Source organism: Cyprinus carpio, chromosome A9, assembly GCF_018340385.1.
Source record: "Cyprinus carpio isolate SPL01 chromosome A9, ASM1834038v1, whole genome shotgun sequence".
Lineage (NCBI taxonomy): Eukaryota > Metazoa > Chordata > Actinopteri > Cypriniformes > Cyprinidae > Cyprinus > Cyprinus carpio.
Genome location: NC_056580.1, coordinates 4,132,614 through 4,137,613, shown reverse-complemented (window position 1 = coordinate 4,137,613; position 5,000 = coordinate 4,132,614). Strand labels below are relative to the sequence as shown.

At 47.8% G+C, this 5,000-nt stretch overlaps 7 non-coding genes across 7 annotated transcripts; all 7 read left to right on the top strand.

The window, feature by feature from the left end:
* The first annotated feature begins 375 nt into the window (after positions 1-375).
* trnar-ccu lies at positions 376-448 on the top strand. The gene has a single exon. It is a non-coding gene; the product is annotated as a tRNA-Arg (tRNA).
* Positions 449-454: 6 nt separating this feature from the next.
* Positions 455-526, top strand: trnam-cau. The gene has a single exon. It is a non-coding gene; the product is annotated as a tRNA-Thr (tRNA).
* A 258-nt stretch (positions 527-784) lies between these two features.
* trnam-cau lies at positions 785-856 on the top strand. The gene has a single exon. It is a non-coding gene; the product is annotated as a tRNA-Met (tRNA).
* Positions 857-2,310: 1,454 nt separating this feature from the next.
* trnar-ccu lies at positions 2,311-2,383 on the top strand. Its single transcript has one exon. It is a non-coding gene; the product is annotated as a tRNA-Arg (tRNA).
* Positions 2,384-4,240: 1,857 nt separating this feature from the next.
* On the top strand, positions 4,241-4,313 carry trnar-ccu. The gene has a single exon. It is a non-coding gene; the product is annotated as a tRNA-Arg (tRNA).
* A 6-nt stretch (positions 4,314-4,319) lies between these two features.
* Positions 4,320-4,391, top strand: trnam-cau. The gene has a single exon. It is a non-coding gene; the product is annotated as a tRNA-Met (tRNA).
* Positions 4,392-4,649: 258 nt separating this feature from the next.
* trnam-cau lies at positions 4,650-4,721 on the top strand. The gene has a single exon. It is a non-coding gene; the product is annotated as a tRNA-Met (tRNA).
* Positions 4,722-5,000: the final 279 nt, after the last annotated feature.

Genomic DNA, 5,000 nt, shown 5'->3' with positions numbered 1-5,000 from the left:
AATAAGATATAGAATTAAAAGGGCAAGTTAGCTGCTGCACCCCAGCCCCAGTGGCCTTATGGATAAGGCACTGGCCTTCGAAGCCAGGGATTGTGGGTTCAAGTCCCAGCAGGATTGATTTACAGCAGAGTGGTGCAGCAGAAGAGTCCTGGGCCCATAACCCAGAGGTTGATGGATGGAAACCTCTCTCTGCTGTTTCTTCTTTAACTTCCAGACATGCCTGAGTCTCCAATAAAGGGGCAGCATCCAAAGCCTGGTCATGAAAATCTTTGTCCTCTCTTTTTTGTCATTCATCTAGAAGACTTGGTGTGTGTATTTTAAAGGCCTCCTGAATGAGATGCAGATTTAAAAGGGTAAGTTGCCTACTGCCTAACAGCCCCAGTGGCCTAATGGATAAGGCACTGGCCTCCTAAGCCAGGGATTGTGGGTTGGAGTCCCATCTGGGGTGGTTTACAGCAGAGTGGCGCAGCGGAAGCGTGCTGGGCCCGTAACCCAGAGGTCGATGGATCGAAACCATCCTCTGCTAAGAGTTTTTAACTTCTAGACGTGCCTGAGTCCCCAAAAAAGGGGCAACTTCCACAGCCTGGTCGTGAAAAGCTTGGTCCTCTCATAGTAGTTGTTCATCCAGAAGAATCTGTGTTTGTATTTTAAAGGCCTCTCAAACAAGATGTAGAATTAAAAGGGCAAGTTAGCTGCCACAAAACAGCCCCAGTGGCCTAATGGAAAAGGCACTGGCGTTTTAAGCCAGGGATTGTGTGTTAGAATCCAATCAGGGATCACTTACAGCAGAGTGGCGCAGCGGAAGCGTGCTGGGCCCATAACCCAGAGGTCGATGGATCGAAACCATCCTCTGCTAAGACTTTTTAAACTTTGAGACGTGCCTAAATGCTTAAAAAAAGGGGCAACATCCACAGCTTGGTCCTCTCATAGTAGTCATTCATCCAGAAGACTGTGTGTAAGTATTTTAAAAGCTTCCTGAATAAGATGAAGAATTAAAAGGGCAAGTTAGCTGCTGCATAATAGCCCCAGCGGCCTAAAGGAAAATGCACTGGCGTTCCAAGCCTGGGATTGTGTGTTAGAGTCCAATCTGGAATCACTTACAGCAGAGTGGCGCAGCGGACGCGTGCTGGGCCCGTATCTCAGAGCTTGATGGATGGAAACCATCCTCTGCTAAGAGGTTTTAACTTCTAGAAGCGCCTGAGTGCTTAACAAAAGGGGCACAGCTCGGTCCTCTCATAGTAGTCGTTCATCAAGAAGGCTGTATGAGGTTGTTTTAAATGTCTCCTGATTTTGATGGATTATTGAAAGGGCAAGTTAACTACTGCATAGCAGCCCCAGTGGCCTAATGGGTAAATCCCAGGCCTCCTATTCCAGGTGGTGTGGGTTCGTGTCCCACCTGCAGTGGTTTACAGCAGAGTGGCGCAGCGCAAGTGTGCTGGGCCCATAACCCAGAGGTCGATGGATTGAAACCATCCTCTGCTAAGAGTTTTTTAACTTCTAGATGCGCCTGAGTCCCCCAAAAAGGGGGCACCATCCACTGTCTGGTCGTGAAAAGCTTGGTCCTCTCATAGTTGTTCATCCAGAAGACTCTGTGTTTGTATTTTAAAAGCCTCCTGAACAAGATGTGGAATTAAAAGGGCAAGTTAGCTGCCACAAAACAGCCCCAGTGGCCTAATGGAAAAGGCACTGGCGTTCTAAGCCACGGATTGTGTGTTAGAGTCCTATCTGGGATCACTTACAGCAGAGTGGCGCAGCGGAAGCGTGCTGCTGGGCCCATAACCCAGAGGTCGATGGGTCGAAACCATCCTCTGCTAAGACTCTTTAACTTCAAGATGTGCCTAAATGCTTAAAAAAATGTGCAACATGAAAAGCTTGGTCCTCTCATAGTAGTCGTTCATCCAGAAGCCTGTGTGTGTGTATTTTAAAGGCCTCCTGAATAAGATATAGAATTAAAAGGGCAAGTTAGCTGCTGCACCCCAGCCCCAGTGGCCTTATGGATAAGGCACTGGCCTTCGAAGCCAGGGATTGTGGGTTCAAGTCCCAGCAGGATTGATTTACAGCAGAGTGGCGCAGCAGAAGAGTCCTGGGCCCATAACCCAGAGGTTGATGGATGGAAACCTCTCTCTGCTGTTTCTTCTTTAACTTCCAGACATGCCTGAGTCTCCAATAAAGGGGCAGCATCCAAAGCCTGGTCATGAAAATCTTTGTCCTCTCTTTTTTGTCATTCATCTAGAAGACTTGGTGTGTGTATTTTAAAGGCCTCCTGAATGAGATGCAGAATTAAAAGGGTAAGTTGCCTACTGCCTAACAGCCCCAGTGGCCTAATGGATAAGGCACTGGCCTCCTAAGCCAGGGATTGTGGGTTCGAGTCCCATCTGGGGTGGTTTACAGCAGAGTGGCGCAGCGGAAGCGTGCTGGGCCCATAACCCAGAGGTCGATGGATTGAAACCATCCTCTGCTAAGAGTTTTTAACTTCTAGACGTGCCTGAGTCCCCAAAAAAGGGGCAACTTCCACAGCTTGGTCGTGAAAAGCTTGGTCCTCTCATAGTAGTTGTTCATCCAGAAGAATCTGTGTTTGTATTTTAAAGGCCTCTCAAACAAGATGTAGAATTAAAAGGGCAAGTTAGCTGCCACAAAACAGCCCCAGTGGCCTAATGGAAAAGGCACTGGCGTTTTAAGCCAGGGATTTGTGTGTTACAATCCAATCAGGGATCACTTACAGCAGAGTGTCGCAGCGGAAGCGTGCTGGGCCCATAACCCAGAGGTTGATGGATCGAAACCATCCTCTGCTAAGACTTTTTAACTTTGAGACGTGCCTAAATGCTTAAAAAAAGGGGCAACATCCACAGCTTGGTCCTCTCATAGTAGTCATTCATCCAGAAGACTGTGTGTAAGTATTTTAAAAGCTTCCTGAATAAGATGAAGAAGTAAAAGGGCAAGTTAACTACTGCATAGCAGCCCCAGTGGCCTAAAGGAAAATGCACTGGCGTTCCAAGCCTGGGATTGTGTGTTAGAGTCCAATCTGGAATCACTTACAGCAGAGTGGCGCAGCGGACGCGTGCTGGGCCCGTATCTCAGAGCTTGATGGATGGAAACCATCCTCTGCTAAGAGGTTTTAACTTCTAGAAGCGCCTGAGTGCTTAACAAAAGGGGCACAGCTCGGTCCTCTCATAGTAGTCGTTCATCAAGAAGGCTGTATGAGGTTGTTTTAAATGTCTTCTGATTAAGATGGAGAATTAAAAGGGCAAGTTAACTACTGCATAGCAGCCCAGTGGCCTAATGGGTAAATCCCAGGCCTCCTATTCCAGGTGGTGTGAGTTCGTGTCCCACCTGCAGTGGTTTACAGCAGAGTGGCGCAGCGCAAGTGTGCTGGGCCCATAACCCAGAGGTCGATGGATTGAAACCATCCTCTGCTAAGAGTTTTTAACTTCTAGATGCGCCTGAGTCCCCAAAAAAGGGGCAACATCTACTGTCTGGTCGTGAAAAGCTTGGTCATCTCATAGTTGTTCATCCAGAAGACTCTGTGTTTGTATTTTAAAGGCCTCCTGAACAAGATGTGGAATTAAAAGGGCAAGTTAGCTGCCACAAAACAGCCCCAGTGGCCTAATGGAAAAGGCACTGGCGTTCTAAGCCACGGATTGTGTGTTAGAGTCCTATCTGGGATCACTTACAGCAGAGTGGCGCAGCGGAAGTGTGCTGGGCCCATAACCCAGAGGTCGATGGATTGAAACCATCCTCTGCTAAGACTCTTTAACTTCAAGATGTGCCTAAATGCTTAAAAAAAATGTGCAACATGAAAAGCTTGGTCCTCTCATAGTAGTCGTTCATCCAGAAGCCTGTGTGTGTGTATTTTAAAGGCCTCCTGAATAAGATATAGAATTAAAAGGGCAAGTTAGCTGCTGCACCCCAGCCCCAGTGGCCTTATGGATAAGGCACTGGCCTTCGAAGCCAGGGATTGTGGGTTCAAGTCCCAGCAGGATTGATTTACAGCAGAGTGGTGCAGCAGAAGAGTCCTGGGCCCATAACCCAGAGGTTGATGGATGGAAACCTCTCTCTGCTGTTTCTTCTTTAACTTCCAGACATGCCTGAGTCTCCAATAAAGGGGCAGCATCCAAAGCCTGGTCATGAAAATCTTTGTCCTCTCTTTTTTGTCATTCATCTAGAAGACTTGGTGTGTGTATTTTAAAGGCCTCCTGAATGAGATGCAGAATTAAAAGGGTAAGTTGCCTACTGCCTAACAGCCCCAGTGGCCTAATGGATAAGGCACTGGCCTCCTAAGCCAGGGATTGTGGGTTCGAGTCCCATCTGGGGTGGTTTACAGCAGAGTGGCGCAGCGGAAGCGTGCTGGGCCCATAACCCAGAGGTCGATGGATCGAAACCATCCTCTGCTAAGAGTTTTTAACTTCTAGACGTGCCTGAGTCCCCAAAAAAGGGGCAACTTCCACAGCCTGGTCGTGAAAAGCTTGGTCCTCTCATAGTAGTTGTTCATCCAGAAGAATCTGTGTTTGTATTTTAAAGGCCTCTCAAACAAGATGTAGAATTAAAAGGGCAAGTTAGCTGCCACAAAACAGCCCCAGTGGCCTAATGGAAAAGGCACTGGCGTTTTAAGCCAGGGATTGTGTGTTAGAATCCAATCAGGGATCACTTACAGCAGAGTGGCGCAGCGGAAGCGTGCTGGGCCCATAACCCAGAGGTCGATGGATCGAAACCATCCTCTGCTAAGACTTTTTAACTTTGAGACGTGCCTAAATGCTTAAAAAAAGGGGCCAACATCCACAGCTTGGTCCTCTCATAGTAGTCATTCATCCAGAAGACTTTGTGTAAGTATTTTAAAAGCTTCCTGAATAAGATGAAGAATTAAAAGGGCAAGTTAGCTGCTGCATAATAGCCCCAGCGGCCTAAAGGAAAATGCACTGGTGTTCCAAGCCTGGGATTGTGTGTTAGAGTCCAATCTGGAATCACTTACAGCAGAGTGGCGCAGCGGACGCGTTCTGGGCCCG